The sequence below is a fragment of the Pogona vitticeps genome, chromosome 4 (assembly GCF_051106095.1).
Source record: "Pogona vitticeps strain Pit_001003342236 chromosome 4, PviZW2.1, whole genome shotgun sequence".
Lineage (NCBI taxonomy): Eukaryota > Metazoa > Chordata > Lepidosauria > Squamata > Agamidae > Pogona > Pogona vitticeps.
The window spans coordinates 88,835,294-88,862,852 of record NC_135786.1 but is presented as its reverse complement, the minus strand read 5'-3'; the positions used below and the strand labels follow the sequence as shown (position 1 = coordinate 88,862,852).

Genomic DNA, 27,559 nt, shown 5'->3' with positions numbered 1-27,559 from the left:
CTAATTCAGTAGGCCTACTCTAGGGCATCATATGCCATACAACAGGATTTCAGCCATTAAGTTGCTGACTTAAAGGTTGTTGTTTTTTTCCTGATTCTATACACTGTAAATTAAGTAGCTTTCATGCATTGGGATGGGAAATCCCTTGGAGTCACATTTGTTGCAGAATTCATGCAGAACTACTCACATAACATAAGAATGCTAAAGAAGTGCACACCATGTCCTCAGGTTTCAGCCACTTGCCATACAGTTTTTCATTAACAGACTCCCCATCAAAAAACCTCCAACAACAACAGCTGAACAGTAGTCAACGCATCTAAATATAACCCCAATCCCAACCAGGACTTGGAAAAGTTTCTTTTTTAGACTACAATTCCTAGGGAAAAGATAGTTCTAATGCAAAAAAGTAGTATGTCCATGATCACAGCCTAATCCCATTTTTAATCTTTAACATATTGAAATTCCTATGAGGCAGAAAATACCTCAGAACAAAGGATTTTTTTTTAAAAAAAATGCTGATGTATGATATTTGCATAAATGAACTACTATCATGGTTTATGATGCCAATAAACTCATCTGTGGTTTTAGGTTGGTACTGATATTTATAATTTTGCTTTCATGAAAAATAATACTTTTGTAATTTTTCCTGAAGTTGGAATAAAAATATTTACAATTAAGGATCAGAATCCTATTACTTATGGCTGCAAGCATTAAGTCACTTGGCATAAATCTCAGCAACGAGTGTCACTAGTTAAGAAGTCAGGAGTTGCATTTCTTGTCACATAGCAGTCATATGATTTGACATTTGACAGGAAATGTAAACCAGAATGAATGCCTTAACTAGTAGCGATTCACTGTTGAAATTTATGCTGATCAGCTGATACCAGTGTAATTATTCTATTGGATTCTGGACATTATTTCTAAATTTGCATCTACATAAATTTAAATTAGCAAATGAACATTTTATGTAAACCTGTGCCTTCTTTCGATGTCTTTCATACACCAGGGATCCAAACAGATTATTGTCATTCGGTTTCTACAGTAAGAACAAACATAGGGCAAAGTTTGAATCCAGGGCTTGCTGATAAGCCATTCCTCTTCTTTCCTGCATTTGTTTTCTTTGAATTAATTTAATAATTATATAGTTATGTCCTAATTTATACAATGTTAATTAATATAAAGCAATACAGAGAAACAAGGGGTTTCATAAAATGTGGACAGGACTTTTGTGAGTAATGGGAAAAGCCAGACTGAGATGCAAAGAATACCTGTGCAAGTTAATTATATACAAATATTAGAAATTATTGTTATTTATGTTTAACACATTTAAAGCCACGGAAACGTTTGTACCAAAGCCAAGAGCCAAAGTACACCAGTGTGGTTTTTTTTATATATACTACTTGTACAGTACTAGCAGGAGATTGTCATGTAAAAAGACCGACACGAGAGCTTTCTTCCTCCTGGCAGCTCCCGAGTGTGACATCACAAGTTTTGCTGTGCTCACTTTTCACTTCATGATCTGTCCCTTGTGAAAGTACAGCACTCTGAAGCTCAAAGGAATCACAGGATGGATTTGGTTTTTCTAGGCATTATCCATGTAGAGAGCCAATCCTACCATTAAACAAACTGAGACAACTACCTCAGGTGTCTGAAGCTGGGGGATGGTAGCAACAGCAATCCCTTGGCTGTTTTTTTTCTGAGCCTTCTGGGTATAGATGGACACAAAATATATCAAGAAGCAAAAACACACACACACACACACACATCCAGCCATTTTGTGGTTCATTTCAGGTTGCTTTTGGGAAACACACCTGCCCAGCATGAAGCAACACACTGAACTATTATTGGTGTTGGCAATTTATATGTGGGCTACAATTTGGACATCCCAAATCCAATCTTTGGCAAACATGGACCTACTCTTGGGCCAACTCTCTTCCCCATCCCCTCCAAGTTTGAAAGATATTGAATTTAGGCAATCTGAGTTACAGCCTCCCAAGAGAGTCTTCATACAGAGTTATAGCCCCAGCTAGCTAAAGAGCACTTTCCTGTGATGACCTGCTTTGAGGGCTATAACTTAGACATCCCAAATCCAATTTTTAACAGACTTGGACAGGGTGGGGAGAAGAGGCAGCTGAAGACCCACGTTGACATTGGCATCTCTAACCCACTCCTGGCAGTCCCAAATCGCATGAACCATGAAAAGCCCATGCATTGGTTCATGCAATTTGGGACTTCAGAAAGTTCATAAAAGTTTGTGGTTTGTAGTTTGTGAATAGTGATGAACCACAAACCATCACAGACTGCCATTCTCCCAGTTCATGACCATATCTACTCCTGGGCACTCTCTTCTGATGGAATGATAGAAGTGAGTGTGACACATAGCTTGCCTTACTTGCCTAAGCTGATCAGCTAACCTCAGGGTGATGGGAGATCCTACTCCAATGAGAGCATTCCTTTGGCAGATTAGTCAGGATCTATGGCTGGAACGTGGAGGGGGGGAGGGATACCATTTTATCCTTCACTTCAGGCAGCAAAATATCTTAGTCCATGTCTCCTGTCTAAGGGAAAGATGCGAGGGAGACAAAGTGTTCCCTTTGACACCAGCAACCCTCCTTTCCCTCCTTTTGGCTTTGATGGCAGTGAGGACCAATTAAAAAGAGAAGCCAAAGGGTTCACCTAAGAAGTGGCCCTTGGTGAACAATTTGAGAGGAGAGAAAGGTAAAACCTTTGGGAAGAACAATTGCTGAAAGCATACAGCCAAGGTTGGATTCTTGAGAGGCTGGATAAGTCGAACCATCAGAGAAGGGCCATAACTCCATTATAAAGTAATAACCCCAAGGGCCCAATGGAGTGACAGCTTGGTATGATGCCAGTTATATGGAGAACTCACAGGGCAGCAGAAACCAATATGATCTTTGTGATTCAGATATTATAATACAGATTCCCTCATTACTTTCAGATAGTCTGAACCATTACAGAAGGCCAGTGGTGCGGGGTTGCCTCCCAAACTAAAAATGCCTTTCCTTTGCATTTGGCAACTGGTAGGGGGTCTCTTTAAGATCATGGTAAGTGCATGAGTTGAAAAATACCTCCTCCTTTTCATATTTTTTCTACCTTTGTTGTTGCTACTCCCTCCTTTAAAAAATATGTGAGTCCTAGGTGCAATATGTAGAACACCATTTCCTGTTTTTTTGGGGGGCAGCCCCCTTTTCCTCTCGGACGATTGATTTCTCTGATTGGCAATGGTTCTCCAGGGCAAAACAGAGGAATCTGCTGGGCTGCAGCCCCCAAAGAGTAACTTTTCCAAACTCTATTCCAGGTTCTCTAGCAGACAAGGATCTTGTACATCACCTGCTAATCTGCTAGATCCTTTTAAGTGGAGCTGCCAGGAGACAGACTCCAGGAGCAGGTAAAGCTTTGATCCCGTCCCTATTCAAAATGATCTTGTGTTCTCCTGCCTAGGGAAACATATCCCAAGAAAAGACAGGTCATTTAATCCTCTTTTATTCAAGGAAGCCGGCAAAGTCTTGGCTTTTTCCCCCCCAATGCTGAAGTAGCTATGAGAGAGATAAGAAGATACAAAGGGAATCACTCAGCAAACAGGCAGAGCCAGTCCCCTGGAGGCCTCTGGTTAATGTCCAGCCAGGTAAATTGGAATCAAACAGAGCCATTTTATACTAACGTATGGGAAATACATTGTTTGGTCTCTCTCTACTACCCGCTTCCAAACCCGCATATCTCTGCTTCATTACTTTGCTTTTCCCCGGCTGTCAGCAAGGCTTATAAAGCACCAGGCTGGCCTGGACAATGACCTTTGTCTGTCAACCTCAGAAAGGGTCTCTCCAAATTAGGGCTGATTAACACTCAGGGGGAAGTTTGTTCTGCAAAGAGATTGTTGAATCTCTTTGGGCACAAGAGAAACAGTTTCCATCTGGCATGTTAGCCACACATTAAAAGACCATTGATTTTCTTTTTAAAGGGAAAGACTATCTGGAAGACCATCAGGAAGAGCCTTGGGTTTTGGAAGGAGGCTCTTTTATTTTTTTTGGTTCTGTTTATTTTTCAGATTGGCCATCTACCTAATTACTAAATATTTAAAAGAACACTGAATAGCACAGGCAGCTGACAGTACATAAAAGATGAAGTGGTGAGAGGAGGTACAGTGGCCTGAAATCAGACATTAAAAGTTAAAATTTGTTTCAAACTGACTTAACAACTTAGGACTTAACCATCACAGATTCAAAGCAGCTCAAGATCCAGAGACCAATCATCAAGGCTGGATGAAGTGAAGGCTGCTTTTTAAGGCCAAACCACATTTTCCTTTTTAAAAAAAGAGTGCAAATGAATATTTTCCCCATTTTTACTCTAAAGTAAATGCAGATCTAGATTGGGCCATCCAACGCAATTTAAATTTCCAAACAATGACCTAATGAAACAAAATTATTCAAATTACCTCTTTGCTGGGCTATAACTGTTAACAATATTCTTTTAAAATGTGGTATCAACAGTCATAATCACCACCATCTTAGAACTGCAGAGCTGGAAGGGACCATATGGGTCACTGAGTCCAGCTCCTGTCAAGGAGGCACAATAAAAATAACATGTCTGCCAAGAAGCAATAAGTAATGCAGTGAGTTCCTTTTAACATATTCTGAGGTTGGGTGTTCAAAAGTAACTTTTTTTGGATTGCACCTACTAGAATTCCACTGAGTCAGCTCTCAGGAACATAGAGGGCTCCTTTATATCAAATCAGATGATATCTCCACCCAACCTGAAACTATTATTATTATTATTATTATTATTATTATTATTATTATTATTATTATTATTATTATTATTATTATTATTATTATTATTATTATTATTATTATTATTATTATTATTATTATTATTTTTATTTTTATTTTTATTATTTTTATTATTTTTATTTTTATTTTTATTTTTATTTTTATTTTTATTTTTATTTTTATTTTTATTTATTTATTTATTTATTTATTTATTTATTTATTTATTTATTTATTTATTTATTGGCCAGGTATGTAAACCATACCCGGAATTTAATATGGCTGCCGGCCACACTTAAAAACACTACACACGGCCACACTTAAAAACACTACACACACACACACACCATAAACAGTGAATACACAAGACAATAAGAGCAAATTTCTACAAAAAACCAATTGCCTCAACTCCCAGTTGCGTTAGATAGTTACAAATTCAACAATTTGATGGCACAGGGGAAAAAGCTATTTATGTTTTCTTACTAGAAATGGTTTTGAAGGGCTCAGCCAGTTGTCTTTCATATCACCTTCTACCTGATCTTCTAAACCACTGGTTCTTAACCGTGGGTTACTCAGGAGTTTTGGACTGCAACTCCCAAAAGCCTTCACCATCAACTGTGCTGGCTGGGGTTTCTGGGAGTTGCAGTTCAAAAACATCCGAGTAACAAAGGTTAAGAACCACTGTTCTAAACTAAACATTCTTATTTTCTGGATGAGTCCCAGACCTTGGCCAATGACTTCCAGTTCCTGGGAGATACAGTCCAATAAAAGTAACTTTTCCAGCCTCTGGTTTTTTGACCATTCCCGATTGCTACTAGGATTGAAAAAGCCACCAGTCTTAACCAGGCAAAAGGAGCCTTAAGAAGTCACCTCTGAGTTCAAGAGATTGTTTTCTGGACCAGGTGCTTGAAACATCCTTCACAGAAGCTAAGCCATAATGGTTGGCTTGTACTCTCACTGAAACCCACAAGCCCAGGCAAAATCCAACAGATAGCCAGCTTGATGAAGAGTGTGCCAGTTGCCCCGGTTCCAATAAACTTCCTCCTACTGTGCAGCCCTACGCATTTGCTCAGTAAAGGCCTTTAGGGTGGCTTACTAAATCAGGCCACATTGTTCATTAAGCCACACAGGCCAATGAAAAGATATAGGCAAAGAGGAAGAGATGAACTGTATCTGTTCTCCACATAATTGATAAATGTGACAATTAACGTCAGAAATGGTGACAAATCCTCCCTCGCTCGTTCAGGCTGCCTGACAGCTGGGGTAACTGAATGTCCTAGTATTGCCAGCCTCCCATGCTCAAAAACCATGAGTCATCCCCCACACCCCGGTCTATCCTTTGCCTCAAAATAACAAAAGTGGATTTGAATTTATGAGACTTTAAAAACATAATAGATTTTGCATTGTTTCCTAATGGCCTCAGATTATATTGGAGTAAGCTCATCAGGACTTGTCTATGTGGCTGCAATGAATGGATGGGGGGGGGGCATCTGTATGGTGGTGTCTGATGTCCATCACAGGATCACCACCCAGTGACCCTCCAGCCTCTGCCCATCTTTATCCTGGCTATTTCAGTCTGTGATGATCCTTTCCATGTTTTCATGTTTGGCCTACCACTGGTAGGTTGCAATGACCACTAGGTATTTCTTATTTTTCATGTTCAGGTTTTCCGCTCACTCTCAAATTCTTTCTATCCCATAATGTGCTAATTTTATTTATTTATTCACATCTTTATACCCCACCCCCTTTAGTGGTCAGACCACTACTCTGGGCTGTTTACAATCTCTCAACATAGCCATAAAATAAAAGTTCCATAATAATCACATGAAAACATGAGACTAAAAAAAAAAAAACCAACCCAAATCTATACTAGCTATATGGAAAGATAACTAATACAAAATATACATTATGGCAACAGAAGAGAGAGAGTTATTCCAAAGATAACCGGATACCTTATATGCCACCAAGACTGAGTGTCTCAAAAAAGAAACTGAAACCAAACTGTTCATTCATGTATGCTGGCAAAACTGAAGAAGTACTGTATTGTCATTTGTTTCCAGTACAGAGAGGAAGGTGATGTATCTGCCTTTCAGAAAGAAAAAGAAAGAAAGGTAGCAACCCTAAGTCAGCAGTAACATGCTGAGAGACCCAAGCCCACACTTTTAAGAGTGGAACCCTAAGGCTGATGGACAAATCTGAAATCTGGGGTTTCTCCAGCATTCAGATTGCTTAAATCTCAAGTTTTTACCATCTGGAATGAGAAGAAACATGCAGATTATGGTAAACTCTTATGAAAAATAACCTGAAACAAATTTTGACCCCTCTCCAATGAACAGCAGAGCTTGGGAAAATTACTTCTTAAAACAAGACCAACAACAACAAAAAAACACCACCCCTACGATTCCTAGAATCCTCTCTGGGTGCATGCTGGCTGTGGGATTCTGGGAAGTGTTTTCCAAAAGAATGAGATTCCCCCGTTCCCCGCCCCATGACCCTGAACAGCTTAGCATCTGCTTTTCAGACTATGGAGTTGTAGGTTGAAGAGGGTGGTTCCCAGTGCAGTGCGTAAAATAACAGATTAGGATTCTGAAGACATGGATTCAAATCTGGGCCATGTAAACTTGCTGGGGATTGGAACTGCCAAGCCCACACATCAAATATGCCACTTACCTTGAAAGCACGATTAGTGTTGCTGTAAGCCACTTCCAACTTGGCAGTACATAATGGCAACACAGCAGGATGGATAGAGAAGAGGGAAGAGCAAGTGACTTGGCACACAGCTGACTGACTGAAACCCAGTCAAACTGTGGCCGGGAAAGTTCTCTGTGCATAATGAGAATGTTGCAAACTGGAAAGATGGGCTGGCCGGTCATTGAGAAGGAGACCAACGACACCAAGAGATGCTGGAGTCTGGCAGAGTGAGTGCATGCCAAGCTAATTTAAAAAAGCTGTTCAGATGGGAGAGCAGAAGGAGAAATAACTTGCATTCTTATGTTCTTAACACTGATTTGTTTAAAGTACTTAACGGAAGTGTTAAAGAAAAATACACTGCTGGAATGAAGGTTGGTGGACCCTGAGCAATTGGTTCTTTCAAGGTCTCAGGCTGAACTTCTAAAATCACAAGTTGCATCAATATGTCTCATTCTCCTAGTTCCTCTTTCATCCGAGGATAAAAAGTATTCTGGTGGACACTTTGAAGAGGAATTTCTTGCAGTAAAATTATTTCTTTAAAATAAATACTTACCCTGGTGGATTTAGGCATCTCCTATTATGCTGCTCTGTGTTCCTTCCCATTTCTCCCGCCTTCTGGCCTGAGAAACGGCCACATCGACAAGGGAACCTCCATACTTCCTTCTAATTGTATTGGTCAACTCCTGTCCTCACGACAAAGAAAACATTCCTCAGCCGAACCTGTGTAATACTTAATGAGTCCTTGTGTCTTGTGATAAATTTCATAATTATTCAGCCCCTACTACTAACACCGAAATTCATCAGTCAAAGCAAATTAGCCGAGATTCATTAGAATAAGACATCTAGTAGGCACATGTACTTTATTAGCCTCTTACACCAATAGTTTTAATTGGGTACATATTTCACAGCTTTGGAGCTACTCAAGTGAAGGGCCCCTTTTATCTCTTTTATTTACAGTAACAAGCCATCAGGCAAACACCACTATAATTAAACTCACACGTAGACCCGCATACAAAAATGTGCTTTTTCTCTTTGGCCTCTTGGAAACTGAGGATTTTGTAAGGCTTCGCTTCCTATGTTCGGTAAATATAAAAAACGGGGAAACCATGAGGTGGCCAGGCATGGACTCAATCACACCCACTTCTGAAAAGTGACTTTTCAAGCCTCTCCCCCACCCCACCCCACCTTGCTCATTTCCCTCTATTTCACCTTCAAGGGGGACTGGGGTGGGGGAGATCTCTCCATTAGATATTTTAGTGATGGGAAAAGTGATTAAAATCCTGAAGATTTTTAATTATTAATATGGAATGTAAATGATGTTATAAAAAAGGGAATGCGGGAGAAATTTTACACATTCATAGGATCTTTTTTTTTTGCTCATGCATAATAATAAGTTGAAAAACACTTTGGTTATAATACTGTCTAAATTAAAAGGGGAAAGGAGCTTCTTGGACAAGAAGGGACTGGTGTCAATAAATGATAAATGGCGCCATCTGCTGACTTTTGTCTAAAATAAACGTTTAATACCGATGTCTAAATTTTTGTTCTTTGTCCGACAGAACGTTTTGCATCGTTTGAGACGCAGATGCCAACGGGAAGTGGACGGCAGTCTGGGTCCTTATTCTAAGCGGTGCCCTTTGCATGAAAAGGTAAGTTCCTTGCAACCCTAGGGCACAGCCACTGGATAGATTGGTCGAAAGGGCAATGCAGGCTGGTGGAGTATGAGGTCTCATGTTTAATCACTGATCTTCTCTGTCTCGTCTTGAATATGGGAGGTAAAGTGCCAGCATCATTCTCAGATCCTAGGTCTGCTGAGAATTGAGAGTTCACAAGGTCCTGTATATGTTCACCTGGTATGCAGGCTGTATTGCAACAAAGTCTTGAACTCAGGGAGCGTCTTTTCCCAAGTCCAGAATTGTCTGTTGGATCTGTAACAATTCAACAAAGGTAATGCCCAGCTCTGATCTCATTGTTTTAAATCAAATAAATACATAGGTTCTAAAGCCTAGTGCCCCCTGCAGCCAGAATGTTGTCCATTGAGAAGACATGTCCACTGCAAGTCTATCAAGTGGGCAAACTAATGTCAGCAGCAAACTACTACAGGCTATTGTAAAGCAAGCATTTGCTTGCCTTAAAAAGGTCTTCTAAACACTACAATGAATTCACAGCAAGCAAAATATTTTCTTTCATTGGAGTTATTCTTTGACACTCCCAATTGGTTGCTGAAATTGATCTGCTCCTAACTATGAGAGTTGTATCTTTAGAGTAACGGGCTGGTTAGCTCAGTGGTTTAGGTATCTGCCTGTGGAGCCAGAAGTTGGGAGTTTGATGCCCCGCAGTGACTTCAGGGAGAAGAGCCAGCCTGTGTGGCCTTGGGAAAGCTGCACAGTCCCAGAGCACCCCCCAAAAGAAGGGAATGGTAAACCACTTCTGACAATTCTCTACCTGGAAAACCCTGAAAAGGGTCACCATAAGTCAAAACATAGTTGATGGCACATTGTTATGATGGCTAGGGTGGCCTTAAGAGTGAAAAAATCTACCTTAAGGTTACGGCAGCTTACATGAACAATTTTTGTGCCAAACCATCAGATCAGGATGCTGTTCAGGTCCTGTACACTTAATTTGCTAGGCTATTGTAGTTACTGAAAAGTATGCTTTAATGGCATTATCTTCCATTTTATTTGGAGATATGAAAGCCAGTTCAGCTGTAAGGAAAAACTTAAATGGATACTATGCCATATTGGGCAAAGTGGGACTTTATCCTTAGGCAGAAGGTTTGCAAAACTTATTGGCCCATCTAGTTGGCTTCAGCAGATGGTCAGATGAGCTTGGAAAATTTACTCTTTAGAGTAAAAATCAAATCTCTAATGAAACAACAAGGGGTTCCTTCTAGCATGGGTTCCTGGCCACTGGGACCTGCTAATTCTGGAAGTCCTTGCTTGTTTCTTTATTTCTTTATTTGTTTGCTGGCTTGCATGGCAAACATTAAAATACAATTAAATGCATTGTGTGCTGAAAATACAACTAAAATTAAACACTTTAAAATCACTTCAAAGCAAAGCAATGTGTGCTGCTCAGATACTGCCCTAAAGTGCTAAAGCACTCTCTGGATGGTTTGCAATTTAATTATATAGACCACTGGTTCTTAACCTTGGGTTACTCAGGAGTTTTGGACTGCAACGCCCAGAAGCCTTCACCACCAGCTGTCCTGGCCGGGGTTTCTGGGAGTTGCAGTTCAAAACCATCCGAGTAACAAAGGTTAAGAACCACTGATATAGACTACACATTGCCAATCCACCCCCAGTAAGCTGGGAAATTATTTTATTGACCTCAGAAGGATGGAAGGCTGAGTGAACCTCGAGCTGGCTGCCAGAATCCACTGTAATCAGATGTTGACTGCGAGCAGAGTTTTGACTGTAATACTATAATTTAATCCCTGTGCAATGAGAGTCCTACCAAAACATCCTAATCATTAAATCAATAAAATCTTAATACTAATTTGCCATAAAAAGAGAGAGAAGCCAGTGCTTGGGTAAAATCTTATGGTTTGAGGCTGTCAAAGGCCTGCCTGGATTAAAGGGCCTTGACCCTTTATCTGCCAATGGAAGGAGAGCAAGGATAGGGCAAACCTAGCCTTTCTGGGCAAAGAGTTCCAGAACGTGGAAGTGGCCAGGGAGAAAGCCTTAACTGGAGTATGATCCAGGTTGGCAGATGGCAGCCCTTCCCATAAAAGAGCATGCTGCAAAACATGGAAGAGTTTTTGTCACAAGGAGACCGGGGGAAGGGAGGCAAACAGGGAGATAGAGAATTACAAAAAAGGAAGGTCTTTGTGCAAAGTGAGGTGGGAAATGGTAGCCTCCTGCCATCTTCATTATGTTGTATGTCAGGCAGACAAAAGCACCAGTGTGTCTCCCTTTTATCACCCATGTACCTTTTTGCTAAACCACCTGCCTCTGCTTCAGCCTCCCCTCTCTACTTTAGTAGCTAATTGAATAATTTTTAAAGGGAAAAAAAAAATCATATTCTGAGCAGCAATTATGCAATTACAGCACCTCCTCATTTAATAGCTTTACTCCAGGTGTGTGTTCCGGTATAGGCCTATTAATTTTTGTTGCCGGAAAAAGAAAATAAAAGACAAGTTGTAGGATTTCCTTCTAGACTCGCAGAACTCCTGTAAATGCATAGAATCCATGGAGGATTCCTTTCTTGCCTTCTGAATCATGAGGCAACCATCGCAAAGACCTTCAATGAGAACAAAAGGAAAGTTGGAAGAAGTGGTAGAATTGGGGAGGAAAAGTAAGTGTATGTGTTATTACTACCATTCTAGTCTCTTTGTCTTGGGTATCATGGTTTGTATCAAATTCTGCCTGTTTGCCAACAAAATAGGTGAGAAGGAAAATTCCATCACTCACCCATAGGCTTTGACCCCCCCCCACACACAAAGCTTCTGTGTTGGTTGGGCAAGTATCCAGAATTGATGGGAGTGGAAGAAGGAGAGGAAGTTGTACTGAGCACACACACACCCATGAAAAGCTCAGTAGATGCTTATGATCTATTTACCATCTTATGTTACCTTCTAGACCAATGGTTCTCAACCTTGAGTAACTCAAGTGTTCCTGGACTGTAACTCCCAGAAGCCTTCACCATTAGCTGTGCTAGCTGGGGTTTCTGGGAGTTATAGTCCAAAAACACCTGGGTTACCCAATTTTGTGAATCACTGTTTTATTTTATTTATTTATTTTATTTATTTTATTTATATCCCGCCTATCTAGTCAATAGACCACTCTAGGCGGCTAGAGTTTTAGGCCAATGCGTGGGAATGTGTTGGCCCCCATTATAGTCTACTGTCACCATGTTGGCTGGGACTTCTGGGAGCTGAAGGCTAAAGATCTCTAAGGTCAAATCTTCCCCACCACTGACACTAAGCGAACAACTTCTGTATCTCAGTGGGATTCAGTGTAATTCAGTATCTGATCATGAAAGAAATGTTCACTGATGGGAACTCTGCTTTATGCATAGATACGTATTGTTCTATGTGTTGTGTGTTTAGAAAGTGAGTAACCCAAAGACATATTATGTTGATCTGCATTACAACACAATGGGAAACCACTCGTTTCTGTGGTCTGGGGAAAAAAGACCACAGAGATGCAGAAGCACATCCAATATGTTTGGCTCCAGTGACATCGCAAACCTTGAACTTGGCACATTATTCTTCAAAAATAATGCATTATATTCTTCATTCTTGCCAGTCCTGGGTGGCAAGAATCTAATGCATTACTTTTGAAGAATTATTTTTGAAGTGACTTGTGACATATCTGTTGCATTAGCCCTTATTTCAGGGCGAGGGTGTACATCACCACTTAGTAAGAAGTTCTCACATCTCCTTCCCTTAATGAGAGGATATGAACCTGTGGGAAGTTAATCTACTTATTTCCCCCCCTTAAGAGTTCTCTGCTGCTAGACCTTGCTTCTCCTCACTCCCAATCCACTAGTTCAAAATACAGTATTACAGAACGACGGGATGCAATGCAATATAGTAGGAAGAGCGGCTGCTGCATTTCCTGCTCCATGATTTTTGCCATGCAGCACTTTGAATGGATGCAGAAGAAACATGGAGGGGGAGCAGGGTCCCAGGGTGATGTGAAATGCACAGGACCTTTGTTTAAACTCCTATGTTAAATATCTCAGTATTAGAGCTGGCAGGTCTCAAGGAAACAGCTGAAGTATTGGGGGTAAATTTCTCTGTGTCTACAGGGAGAGACAAGTCCTAGGCCAAGCAGCACTCGAGAAGATACTGTTGTTGTTGTTGTTTCTGTTGTTGTTGTTGTTGTAGTCACCATTATTCTTGTGTGTGACATGTTTTAAAGCCTGGACAACCATCTCCACTCTATCCCCACTTCATTGGCTCAGCTGTTCGCATATGTCTTTCACCTGCTTTCTTCACAACCTCTGCCTGCCCCTGCCTCTGTGACATCACAAAGGTCGTTCCCTATGACAGAGACTCTGTTGGGCCTTGACCCTGAAGTTTCAGGAAATGGGATGCTGCTAATGTGGTCACCCTACTCAGCCTGCCAGATGCTGATGCCTGCCTGCCCCTGATTTCCTCACTGGTGAGTCTTCATAGTTTTCCATGAATTGTTTCTAAGAAAGGAGACTTCCCCTAGTTTTCCTGAATTATTTGGGCCCAGAACTTTATTATTATGACTATTAGTTTTATTTATATGCCGCATCTCTCCCAACAAGGGACCCAAAGAGGCTCACAACATTAAAATTCACACAATTTAAAAACACAATAAGTTAAATATTAAAAGATAAACTAAATAATATACGTATGATTTAAAAATTAAATTAAATTATTAAAAAATTAAAACATGGGAAAGATTAGAATTATTTGCTGAAATGGGGTTCAGGGATTCTGTTGTAATTGTTAAAAGCCTGCCTGAAGAGATGGGTCTTTAGTTTTTTTGTTTGTTTGTTTTTTGAAGGATGAAAGGCAAGGGGCCAGCCTGATCTCCCAAGGGAGAATGTTCCATAGCCTGGGAGCTGCCACAGAGAAGGCCCTCTCCAGTGTGTCCCCATCAGCTGTGCTTGTGCTGGGTTATGATTTGCTGCAGGAAACCAAGGTTCTCTTCAGGAGAATATTTCTTGAAACACTTGTCAGGAGGTAATAATCATACTTTAGAAGAAATTACATTTACTATTTAATGGGCATACTTTCCCTATTAATGTTCCCACATTAATAGTTTTACCACTGCTCCATGATGAAGGATCACATTTTAGCTGGTATTGTTACATGACACCACCTGGAGCTAGTTAAACTTATTCCAGTTGCATTGGCTTATCGTCCCTTCTACAGTCAGCTCAGTACTTCAGTTTAACTAGTTTCTGGATTGGGATGGCATTATATGTACAAAATTACATTCTAATTCAGTTCTTGACATCGGAATTTGGTTGATGAAGATGAACTGGATGATCTGGATTGGTCTAATCTCAATCACAATTGTTCCTTGGATTGTATGCAGACAATTCTAAATAGAATGGATTAGTCAGGTTCAGGTTCATAGAAAACAAATTGTAGAGAAAGTAGCCATTGTAACTAACTCATGAGTTAGCTATCACTTTCTGAATTCTACAGCTTCTGGTTTACTTAATGTCATAAGATGTAGTGATGGTCACCAGCATGAAAAGAGGACTAACCAAATTCAGGAAGGATAAACTTTTCAATGGCTACTAGCCAAGGTTCCTAAAGGCTACAAGCTACATCCAGAATCAGCAAACTGGCAGCATTTTCTTCAATACCAAGGATGAAGAAAATGATCAGAAGAATACTATTGCACATATGTTATGATATGGACTTCACATAGGCATTTAGTTGGCCACTGTGGGAGCAGAATAATGGGCCAGATGGAACTTCAGTCTATTACAGAATGGCTCTTATTGTGTTCTTATGTTTAATTAACACTTCAGATTATTTTTTATTTATTCAAAATACAGAACAGAACTGCAATGTAATGAAATATTCAAAGTGACTTTCTGTATTTTTGTGAAATTCTGCACATCTGGCTTTCTTAGTAATATAATTTTACTCCCACTTACACTCTTAATTTTCCATTGCTACATCATAATCTGATATTTTATGGCACTCAGATTCTCCCAATGCTTCTTGCATAAAGCCTACTGATACTCTCTAGGTTCAGTTCTGTATTTAGTAACACATTACAAGTAGCCCTACACCAAGCTACCAACAGCATTAGTAGATAGTTTTGTCCAACTCTTACTAGCCAATGGAGTGCATATGCATGATGACATCACATCATGTGTTGCCTCAAACTAGAAGTCACGTAAAAGATAGGATACAGAGACAGGGAGTGTTACCAAATTTTCCCATTAAGGTCAACTCAAGCTTGTTTAATTGATGTTCTGCAATAGGTCACCAAGCTAACATCTTCCCATTACCATTCCTTGAGCTTTCAGGGCCAAAACTTGAATCCACAGCTTCAGTCCTTGTGTAGCAGTTGCAAAATAATATGCATGTGAGTCTGTATGTGAGAGAAGGAGGCAGACAATGCAGATTTCCTACCCTGCTCCCTGAACAACGTATTGGCCAAAATCTTGAACTGTCATCACAACAGCAGAAGGGAAATGGCATAACTCCCACTGACTATCTGCTGCTAATTATTGAGTCCCTGCTGGCTTCCTCATTGTGCCTCAGTCAGGTGGTTTAGTATACAACCAAGAATCCAAGCAGGAGATCGTTTATTAGCTGCAATTAGTGGCTGTGAGTTATGTCACTCATTACCTTTTTCTAGTGGGGTAACTATGGAATAGGATTTTGGCCACATATATTCAGAGACCTTCAGACTGAGCCTGGGAGTCCTGGGGCCAGCTGGGAATGCGTGTAAAGGGCCGCCTTTAAAGCCAACTGATACACAGAGAAATTAAACTTCCTCCTTCTTTAGGCCCACTTATCCTGTGATTTATTTCACCATCCCAAGAACCAGGGAACCATAGCTGAAGACTTTGGCTGTTGCCCTGAGTCCTGAGAAGCCTATTCTACAGCCATTGCAGGGGCTGTGGTATCTTAGATTTCATAAAAGAAGTGTGTACATTTGAAAGACTACCTCTCCCCAAAGCAATCTCTCTATAGGAAAAAAAAAAGATACAGTATTAGATAAAGGGCTAGCTGGGAACCCCCAGCCAGATCCAAAATTGTAACCACCTTTGTAATGCCTTCAGTATAACATAGCTTTTGCATCAGGGTTTGGTTTCCAGTTATATTTCTATTTTAAGCCCCTCAGCTCAGGGGGATTTGCTTTGACCAATATGAGAACAGTAATTGGGGCTGCAGATTTTTGCCCTGCTATGAACTGAAGAAAAGTTTCAAAGCAAGGGTTGAATCAGTGGTTCATTGAACTATAAGCAGGAAACTTTGCTAAAATGATACATCACTACTACATTACAATGCTTATTCACCATCTCATGGACAACTTTAGTAAATGTGTGTTTGGGAAAGGAAACTATCAATCCAGGCAACTATCAAGTACTTTTAATTCCTGTGAAATTCAAATGTAATGTTGCCAGTTATTAAATCTCCCAATACAAAGTATTCAGACATAAAATATTCTTAATTTTTTCTACATTACGGCCCACAGTTTACAAATCTGTCTCCAAGAGTGAACATTAAAGCAAAGCATGGGGCTCTGCATTCCTCCACAGCACCATTTATTCCCGTCTTTCCTGGTGCATAAAAATGGCTTCAAAGTTAATTTTTCATTGTCCTTGAGAAATTCTGATAGTCCAGAGTAGACTTCAATGGTATCATTATCTCTCTCCTCCAAATGCTGTTAGTGCTCAGTGATGAAAACTAGAATGTTTAAACATCATTTACAGTATTGCAGTGATGTGTGCACGATGATGTGGTAATGTTATGTAGCCCCCCCAAAAAAAACCCAAACAAAAAATCCCCTCCATTGTTCAAAACTAAGATCTATCTATAGTTATAACAAACCACCAAGCTGCTTCTGAATTATAGTAACCCTTTGAGAGTTGTGTTATGTCAGATGTTCAAGGACTGATACACCATTTCTCTCCATGTTATCCTCACAAAAACCCTGTGGAGTAGGTTGAATGGGAGAGAGCAACTGGCAAAATATCACCCCCTTCAGCTTTAAGGCTTGTCCCCTGTCCTCATCTAATACTTTACCTGCTATGCTGTAACAGTTTTCGCTACACTGGCTTGGTTAATCAAGGCAGTCAAAATGCAAAAGATGAATTGATTAAAATCTCTTTAATGGGGTGATGGTCCAATAAAAACATTTTAAATCACATTCACATTCATTGTTTAAGGTGGCACTGGTTTCAAGGCAGCACCGTGTGCTGAGGAAAGCCTGTTGCTGTGTTATCGTCTTTATGTGGCGAACATATTCCGTTCCCCTTCTCTGGGCTGATCTGGCAAAATAAACAATGTGCTTGGGAGATTTCCCAGGCTTTATTGTGCAGTCACTGTAAAGTCACCAAGAACAAGTACTTATATTTCTATTGTGAGTTTCGTTGAACCGAACAAGGTGTTCAACAGAACATTTTAATTATAATCTCGCTTCTAACACTGTGCGCAAAGGTGTTGAAAAAGCACAATCAAGCATGAAACAGAATGGTAAACATGCCATTTCAATTACACTATTATGCCTAGGTACATCAGCACAAAAAACATAATATTCATATCTTTTCCCTGAATTGGCAGAGAGGGCAAGAAAAACACAACGTTCTGACGCCAACAGAAATACTTTTTACCTGACGTAATGGCTCTGTCACCTCACCTTAGAAGTGTGTCTTAGAGATTTCAGTACCACATCTTCGATATTTCTGTGATCATCATTTTCAACCACATTTAAATAAGGAATTGGTGGGCGCATGAAAAATTTTCTGAAAGGCTGAAAAACAGATTCAGCAACTAGCAGAGCCCGAGGCTCAATCTGCCTTGTCAGTAGGTATGATCTGCCCTGCCAATCCATGGAAGCACATCTTTATCACCTGCTTGATCACAGCCACATACTAGCATCAAGCTCAATCAGGCTTCAGGTATTCAAAACGGGCCTGAGGTCTGCAGAGACTTGTCTAAACATAAACTAAAAATAACATGCCACAAGTATTAAAACATAGTCTCTCATAGTAACCATACTGAATGTCAAAATAGTTTTAAAAGCACATATGTTAAAATAATAATGCAGAAGATCAGCACCCTGTTCTGAGCAGCCAAAGGCCAAACAGGAGGGGGACAGTCTAAAGTCCCTCGGGAGAGAGTTTCACAGCTTGGAAGCAACCACCACAAAGATCTTGCTCCACATCCTCACCAAGCATGTCCTTGAAGGTGGCAGGACTGAGCAAAGGGCCCTACCCACAGATCTCAAAGCCTGGCAGGCTTGTATGGGAGAGTATAGTCTCTCTGATAGCTCAGACCTAAATTATATAGAGCTTTATATCCAGCATATTTTAAATTGCACCTGAAAACAGACCAGTAGCCAGTGAGGCTGTTTTAATATTATTATTATTATTATTATTATTATTATTATTATTATTATTATTATTATTATTATTATTATTATTATTATTATTATTATTATTATTATTATTATTTATTTATTTATTTATTTATTTATTTATTTATTTTATTTATATCCCACCTATCTGGTCAGGTCAGGACTACTCTAGGCGGCTAATAAGAGAGTCCTGTGATCACTTGAATTTCCTTTGGTTAACAATCTTCTGGCCAACAGCATTGTGAACAACCATTGAAGGCAGCCCTACACAGAGGCCAAAATCCTGTTGCTTACTATAATAAATTGCAGTATAGCAGACCTACTGAATCAGTGGGGATTTGGTGAGTCAACTCCTCTATGTTCCCTTAATTCAAATGGGACTACTCTAAGTGAGATTTATTATGCTAAACTAATTTTCAGTTAGAGTAGGTCTATTTGAATCAGTAGAGAAACTGACTCAGCAAATTCCCTTTGATTCAATTGACCTGATCTAGTGCAATTTTCTACATGAAGCAACAGGGTTTGGGTCAGAGTATGTTACAGTCATCCAAACCAATGGAAAGATCAGGTAGCGGATGGTGTCAAGGACCACTGTCAGAGATTCTGGGGAGTAGACACCAGCCAGATTAGTTAAGACAGGTAAAGAGTTTGGCCATCTGATAAAAGATGGCTTCCCACATTCTCAAGAAGGGAGCAAGAAAATCCCTTATTTTTTGCATACGTGCATTAAGAATCTATTTCCACAACAAAATTTTCCAGTCTTCACTCTACGTGCTCGCTCTTTCATATCCCCCACTCCCAGTTTTATTAAGGTATTAGATATGATGTCTGTCTTGTCTTGAAAGAGTTAGGGGGGATTCTGGGAGATGTACTCCAAAAACAGTGTTTCTAAGCTCTGTTATCAGACCTCTGAACCTCAAGTATCCAATATAGTTTGTTAAGAACAGTTATATCCTCATGTCTGTATAGGTGTGCCAGATGAAGACAAATACAACGTACCTTTTACTGTGTTCCATGTCATATTTCACTTTCTCTCCTGATCACCTGTGAGATATGAAAGGCATTTAATGGCCAAAGCTTAATTTGAGAAGGAATTTATTAGGTTTGGTATTGTGTCAGAATTCAGTCAGGAAACAGCCTTGGAATGTGAGAAGTAATAAGAACAGAACACCCCAGAGCAGGTTTTCTCTCACTTGTGGAGAAATAGACCCCCCCCCCCTTCGATGCATCATAGACTATGGAACAGTTCTGCAGCTCAAAATGTAACTTTTCTAAACCCTGCTACACTTCCACTTAATCACATTCCAATATCCATGAGCTCCACATCTAAAGAAATGCATACATCTCCTTGCTATCTAGTTCTGGTTGGAAAGTAATGTTGTAGAAATCAGTAGTCCTAGCAAAAATATTATTTTTCTATCAACCTGAATTCAGTGTAACAAACAGACTTACTGCAAGAACTCACATGTTTGAATTTTCTGAAGCATTTCAGAGAAATAAAATGATGTGAGCACAAGAAATTATGCTTTATTAGGCCAATTATGCTTTATTCACCAAGGTGTGTTGTTTTAACTCTCCATAGGCTTAGCCTAGCTTCTTCTGGTTTAACATTTAAAGCTTGAGAGGTGTGCAATAACACACCTTGCTGAATGGATGAATACCAAATATTGTGTCTCCCACCAGGACAAGATTCTGGGTGGACCATCTTAAAGTCACTTAAAAGACTTTGAAGTGGAGTAGGATGATCAAAGAATAATCAAGTAAAAATTGGGCTACTTAGATATAGAACATTTTTTCTGTGAATGTGGAGACATTAAATCAATGCTTCACTTATGTGAATGCTATTAATGTCCCACCGCGTGTACAAAAGAAGATCTAGTAAATGCATGAGATAATATGATTGAAGTAGCCTGCTTCTGGTCAAAATTATTCTAATTATTTTAATATTATAAGAATTTTATATTTTGTATAATCCATAATTTTAACTTGTGCAATGTTCTGATATGAATAAAGACGTTTTATTCAGTTGGGGAGTGTGTAAACTAAGTAAAATGCACAAATACATGCGTATATAAGGCAAAATACGTGCATTTGTTAAACAAATCTGAATGTGATACCCCCAATAAATGACCCAATATGAAACAAGGATGGGGGAAAGAGCAGGTAGGATATGGAGAAATGGACCCCAAAAAAAAACAAAAACCCAAGACTAAGAGATTTTCATGTTCCTACTTCTAGTCTACCTTTGTTTGTATTCTATTTGCTGAGCAGAGTGTCCCACCGAAGACGTAAAGCAGGATCATTCCACATTGCCATTGAGCAAGTGGTGATTGCCATTGAGCAAGTGGTGATCTCCATAAAGAACCCCACCTTCCGCTAGTGCTCATGCATCCAACATGATTCCATGATACTCTACTGGCAGTACTTTCAGTTCAGTGGAAGCTCAATAGGATATTGTACCATGTCTTTATATTTAAACACCTGATATAACTTTTGAAAACTTTTCCCCTTGTTAACAGAGAAATATGTTCAAAGGGACCTTTCTCTGCCAAAAGACACGAACAATGTGTTATATGTTCATGCCCTCCAAAACCCCTTTTTGCTCATTGTTTGTGGCTGTTTTAAATATGCTAATAGGCTGTGATCCATTAAAGCAAATGCATATTTTGCTTATGGTTTTAGTGGAGTGGTTCAGGTGCTATAATATTCCTTAGATTGTGATTTCTGCTTTAGGGTAGCATTCATGCCCTTTTGTCACAAACAATTTCAGTGCACTGATCATTAAATATCTAGCAGAGTCCTTGTCATCATTGAGGGCCTTTTGTGGTTAATCTGGGTAGTGCTCAAACAAAATGCCTCAAAGATGTTAGATCTATGGTGTCTTTACTAGACACACTTGAAGGCAGTAATTTTTTGTCAAACCAGGCTGGGAAAAATGGAGCTGGGGCCAAAAGAAAAAGATGGTGCAATACTGCCCTTTTAGCAAAAATTTTTCCAACATAGCAACTGTTATGATTGACACATGGCCAAGCACACCCCTGCATCTAAGAATGCTGACAGCGTTGAATGACTCAAAGAAAAAATACCAACCATGAAAACGCAGATGGGAGAAGATGTTTATTTATTCTGCTTTTAAGGTCTTAGATTTCAACCAAGCAGCAACATTGTGCAAAAGTAGCCTTTACCCTCTCTTATAAATTACCTTCATGACACTTGGTCTCTTAGGCAGTTAATTTCTTTTAAGTATTTTCTCTCTTTCTCCTTGTTTGTGATTGTGTTCAAGCCCTGTCTTGGCAAGATGACAATCAGTCATAACAACAGCATCGGAGGCGAGTGAAAACTGACAAGGAAAATAAAGTCAGTGGTTCCCTAAGTGTGACAAAAAGATCCAGGTTTTATGGAGCTGGAAGACTGTATTCGTAAGGCCCATCCACCATTAAAGACATTTGCAAAAGTGCACTGGGAAAGACTTGATCCTGACAGCAAGCCTTCCATTCCGAAGGATTTGCAGAATTCTAGAAATTAAGGAAGAGGCTCTTCTAATCTAAACTATATCCTACATTACTTTTTTGTATGGTATTTGATTCTGTTTAGTATCTGTATATCCAGTGCTGTTAGCTTTAATATTGTCTTTTAATGACGTAATCTGCCTCAGGTCCTTTTAAAGAAAAAGATGGGGTAAAAATAAATAAGTAAATAAATGTCTATCACCATTACTATCACACACAGAAGCTGACTAGACTAAGATCTGAATCTTACTTCCATACTGCTGATGGGACAGCATCTCTCCCTGCACTTAAGGTGCTGAAGCTACCTCATGGGGTGCAGGACAACCCATACGGTACACATAGTCTACATGAAGCAGTTGCCTCACTCTGCCTTATGGTAGGGCTGGCCCTGCAAGTATGTTGATTCTGTACAATACTCAGACCACATTTAGATCATACCCCTCTCGTCCTCCAGTGAAACAGTTCATTAGAGTGACTGCCCAGAGAACAATCTCAAAACAAAGCAAGATAATTTAGCTTGCACCCCCAACAACATGATAACTGTACAGTCCGGTTTGTCCCTTTCTCTAATGTTGACAGACTATTATTTCTGGATGGTTGATACCTTTAAACTTTCATTTAGGTCTGCTCCTTTGCTGGGGCCAGTTCAGATGTAATGCTGTCCCATTTCCTAACTGAGAGTAGCAAAATGACAATACCCAAGGGTATCTGAACTTTGCAGGCTTGTCTCATTCCTTTTCTCACAACTAACCATGGCTAATGCTATGTCAGTGCTAGCATGTTCAGCAGTTACAGGTTGCCATTTGTAAAGGCATTTCTAGCTGTACTTGCAAGCTATGGTGTTGTGCAGATACAACACAGGGATAAACCCCAGAGGAATTAAATGGATAATTTTGTGTGTGAAAAGAGGAAGGAAGAAGCACTTTGAAGGCACCTCTCATCTCTTAACCACAAATAGGTGATGAAACTGCATTATATCTTAGTAAGTTGAAAGTAGCAGATCTCTCAAATTATACTGGAAAAAGCTGCCTGCTTTTTTGGGGGGGGGGGCTAAACGCTCCCAGGACCAGCCCTAACATTGTACTGTACTGAGCAAAATGGTTAACGCAGGTGGCAGAGCCAGTGGGGGCAGCAAATTCATTACCCCTCTCTACCCCATGTTGGCAGGGCCATTACTGCTCTGAGAACCACTCTATCTCCCCAGAGCCTAGAATTTGTCTCAGTGGAAAGGAGACTGTGGTGGTAACAGGGAACCATTCTTCCTTTCCCTCAGTAAAAGAATGAAGTGGGAGACAAAGAGGGAGAAGAGGCAGGGGCTGCCATGATGGCTGCTGCTTCAACGTATCTACTACCACCCAAGGCTGGATCTCCTGGCATGGAAATAAATGACTGCAGAGATGGCTACCCTCAAGCTGCTCTCTCATGATGACCGGAATACTGAGGTCTCCTCCTTGTTTACATTGAGGTTAGTGGGGTAGGCACCACTGAGTTGCCTATTTTGGTGGGGATGGAAGGATAACTACCTGCTGATGATGATGCTACTGTAGTATCCTCCATTTTTGGTGGGTGGTACGAAAGGGGAAACAGGTTCCGTCACCATTACCTCCTTCTCCAGAGGGTGGAATTTATCTTCCTCTAATACATCACAATCAGGGGCAACACCTTGCTTCCCATCACAAGCAGCAGGACAGATTGGGCCACCCTTGCCATCAAGCGACATTCTTGCTCTCACAGACCTTTTTCCACTTTCTCTTACAACCTTTACCAGGCACTCCTTCTTTTCTTTGCTCCTCCTCTGCTCTGGAGTGGCAACCTCTTCTCAAAGTTCTTTAACAGCAGCAGCAGCAACAACAACAACAGCAACAACAAAGATTGGGAAGAGGAACTGCTTATGAGTGTTTTCCCAGCTCCAAGGCCTTGAATTTCTGCCACACCATCCTCCTTTAGTAGTACCTCTGATACTAAGCACAGTAACCTAAAGCAAAGCAAAAAAAGCAAAATGTGCTGCTTGTATACCACCCCATAGAGCTTAAAGCACTCTCTGGGAGTATTACCATTTTAATTATGCAGGCTACACATTGCCCCCATCCCACCCCAGCAAGTTGGGTATTCCATTTACCAACCTCAGAAGGACAGAGGGCTGAGTAACCTTGAGAATGCTTTCTGAGCCCAGGGGTGGTATATAAGTAGCACATTGAACTTAGGTTGGGAGCAGAGGCTTGACTGCAGTACTGACGTTTAACCATTATGCCACAAGGACAATGCACACAGAGAAAAGGAAAGGATGGCCAACCCCTGATGAATATTCATGAAAAAGATACTCTGCATTCTGTTTGGTGTGGTAAAATGTGGGCAATACCGTGTGTGTTATGTGCTATCAAGTTGCTCCTGACTTAGCAGCAATCCTGATAGCATTTTCACAACATGTGAGATGTATAAGGACTGGTTTAAGCATTGCCAACCCTCCAGCAACCGTCCATGGCTGAACAGGGATTTGAAACTAGGTGTTCTGAATCTTAGTCCAACATCCTATCCATTACACCACAACAGCTGTCATATGTTTATGTCTGTGTTTATGTCTGTAGGAGCGTCCATGTGCCTTCAAAAGACAGCAAGCACCCCTTGTTGGTTTTGTGGTTGATTATGATGGTAGCTGCACTTAGAGGCCCCAGGCCTTGCTTGTTCTTCCTACACTGACAAACAGTCCTGATAAAGAGTCCTTACTTTCTAAAAGAAGCTTCTTGTATAAAGTGGAAGCCAGAGACGTTGCTCATTAATTATTTTTTTAGTATTGTTTCTGTGGTGGTATCTGGCTGTGTTACTAGATACTCAGCTAACAACTTAACCCTAAACTTTTTCTGCATAAAAACACATACAGTTTTTCTGTCATAGCACTTGCAAGCAATCCAGTAATAAATCTCTAGTTTGGCCAGGTACCAAAAACGAATGTGACAAATTTCTGTCTTCAGTTTCTTCAAATTACAATTCTAAGGACTCAGTAAATAGTCATATGACTACGCAAAAGCCTTTGACTGTGTGGACCACAGCGAACTATGGCAAGTCCTTAAAGAAATGGGAGTGCCTGACCACCTTATCTATCTCCTGAGAAATCTATATGTGGGATAGGAAGTAACAGTTAGAACTGGATATGGAACAAGTGATTGGTTCAAAATTGGGAAAGGAGTACAAGGCTATATATTGTCTCCCTGCTTATTTAAGTTATATGCAGAATACATCATGTGAGAGGCTAGACTGGAGGAATCCCAAGCCAGAATTAAGATTGCCAGAACAAATATTAACAACCTCAGATATGCAGATGATACCTCGTGGCGCAGTGGTTAAACCGCCGTACTGCAGCCAAAACTGTGCTCACAACCTGGGGTTCAATCCCAGGTAGCCGGCTCAAGGTTGACTCAGCCTTCTATCTTTCTGAGGTCGGTAAAATGAGTACCCAACTTGCGGGGGGGGGCAATGTGTAGCCTGCATAATTAACTTGTAAACCGCCCAGAGAGTGCTTGAAGCACTATGGGGCAGTATATAAGCAGCACACTTTGCTTTTGCTTTTTTCTGATGGCAGAAAGTGAGGAGGAATTAAAGAACCTCTTAATGAGGATGAAAGAGGGGAGCGCAAACAATGGTCTGAAGCTCAACATCAAAAAAGCTAAGATCATGGCCACTGGTCCCATCACCTCCTGGCAAATAGAAGGGGAAGATATGGAGGCAGTGACAGATTTTACTTTTTTGGGCTCCATGATCACGGCAGATGATGACAACAGCCATGAAATTAAAATACACCTGCTTCTTGGTAGGAAAGCTAGACAAACCTAGACAGCATCTTAAAAAGCAGAGATATCACGTTGCCAACAAAGGTCCGCATAGTCAAAGTTATGGTTTTTCCAGTAGCGCTGTATCGAAGTGAGAGCTGGACCATAAAGAAGGCTGACCACCGAAGAATTGATGCTTTTGAATTGTGGTGCTGGAGGAGACTCTTGAAAGTCCCTTGGACTGCAAGGAGATCAAATGTATCAATTCTGAAGGAAATCAACCCTGAGTGCTCACTGGAAGGACAGATCCTGAAGCTGAGACTCCAATACTTTGGCCTTCTCGTGAGAAGAGAAATCTCCTTGGAAAAGACCCTGATGTTGGGAAAGTGTGAAGGCAAGAGAATGGGACGACAAAGAACAAGATGGTTGGACAGTGTCATCAAAGCTACCAACTTGAATTTGATCAAACTCTAGGAGGCAGTGGAAGACAGGAGGGCCTGGCGTGCTCTGGTCCATGGGGTCACGAAGAGTCAGACACGACTAAATGACTAAACAACAGGAACAACAAAAATAGTCATATGCATGGACAAAGGTTTAGACCTGCATTTCTTCAACAGCAGCCCCTGTGTCATGTTATAAAGCCTGAAACTGAAAGGCAATTTAAAAAATATCTTACATCTGTTCTATATTGAGGACTAACTGTCATTGGCATCTGCTAATTTGGTTTTATTTCTTAAGTACATAGTTTAGTAATCTGGACACGGAACCTTGAAGATAAAACCTTGTGGTTACTTACTCCCCAGAAGAAGCCTCAGCTTGGCTCCAACCTAGTCCTCAATCCTTGTCTTACTGGGAGATTGAGGAAGTATTGTTGCAATGTGGCATGGTTTGGGTTTGTAATTCAAGGGGGAAAGAGTTAAATCCTTCTGGGTGTGTCTAAGGCCCTGGCTGTGCCTAAGTAGCTCTTTTCTTTGGAGCCCAGCCATTTCTTCAGGAGCAGTAGCCCACCACAACTAGCACTTCCCAGTGGGCAGAAGTGAAGGTCACTCTATTCCATCTCGTCTGGGCCAGACGGCCATCGTTTGGAGCCTATGGCATTTCAAAATTTTATCCAATTTGTTTTTGTCAGTCATGCCATAATTTCAGGGAAGCTGGTACTTTAATTCGTTGACTTTGTTGGAGCTAAAAATATCAGTTTTTTTTTTAAAAAAAGTCCCCTTTCAATATTGAACACTGGAGTACAGTCTCTTCTTGCAGGATACACTTAACTTCCATTAGCATTAATAACAGCAACGCTCACATACGGAGTGCAGAATCCATCTTTCTTTGTCTCTTTGTACTGTACTGCAAGGAAAACTTTGAAGAAAGTGAGAAAGGCAAGAAGAGCAGTACAGTATATTAATTTGAAGCAGATGAAAGCAGTACATGACATTCCTAAATTTCATGGAAAATGCACCGCCAGTAACAAAGATGAATTAGGTTGGTGGGGATTTTTGGAATAATTTTGAACATTAAAATCAGCCTTCCCTGGTTTTTCTGTTTTCTTCTTCATTTCAAAGCACATACATTAAACTCATTTTATGCTTATAATGTATGTAATGATTCCGGACATAAGAAGGATGTTATGATTTCCTCCCCCTTATCCAACCAGCCCATCCCTCTCTATTTCAATGTATTAACCAGTGGGCCAGTTTATGCAGCTTAATCCACTGCTAAATAAGAGGCATCAAAAATTGTCTGTGATCATTACAAATAATAACATGAAATGTTCCCGA

General features: G+C 40.4%; 2 long non-coding RNA genes across 3 annotated transcripts; one reads left to right on the top strand and one right to left on the bottom strand.

Annotated features, from left to right (window-relative positions):
• The first annotated feature begins 9,008 nt into the window (after positions 1 to 9,008).
• LOC110079461 (uncharacterized) lies at positions 9,009 to 22,200 on the top strand. Of its 2 annotated transcripts, none has more exons than XR_012086486.2 (4): positions 9,009 to 9,124; positions 13,343 to 13,585; positions 13,961 to 14,139; positions 21,795 to 22,200. It is a non-coding gene; the product is annotated as an uncharacterized LOC110079461 (long non-coding RNA). The 2 variants fall into 2 exon arrangements; XR_012086487.2 differs by lacking the exon at positions 9,009 to 9,124 and adding an exon at positions 9,158 to 11,771.
• Positions 17,051 to 21,978, bottom strand: LOC140706682 (uncharacterized). Its single transcript, XR_012086488.2, has 2 exons — positions 19,511 to 21,978; positions 17,051 to 17,423 (listed from the first exon to the last, which is right to left on the bottom strand). It is a non-coding gene; the product is annotated as an uncharacterized LOC140706682 (long non-coding RNA).
• Positions 22,201 to 27,559: the final 5,359 nt, after the last annotated feature.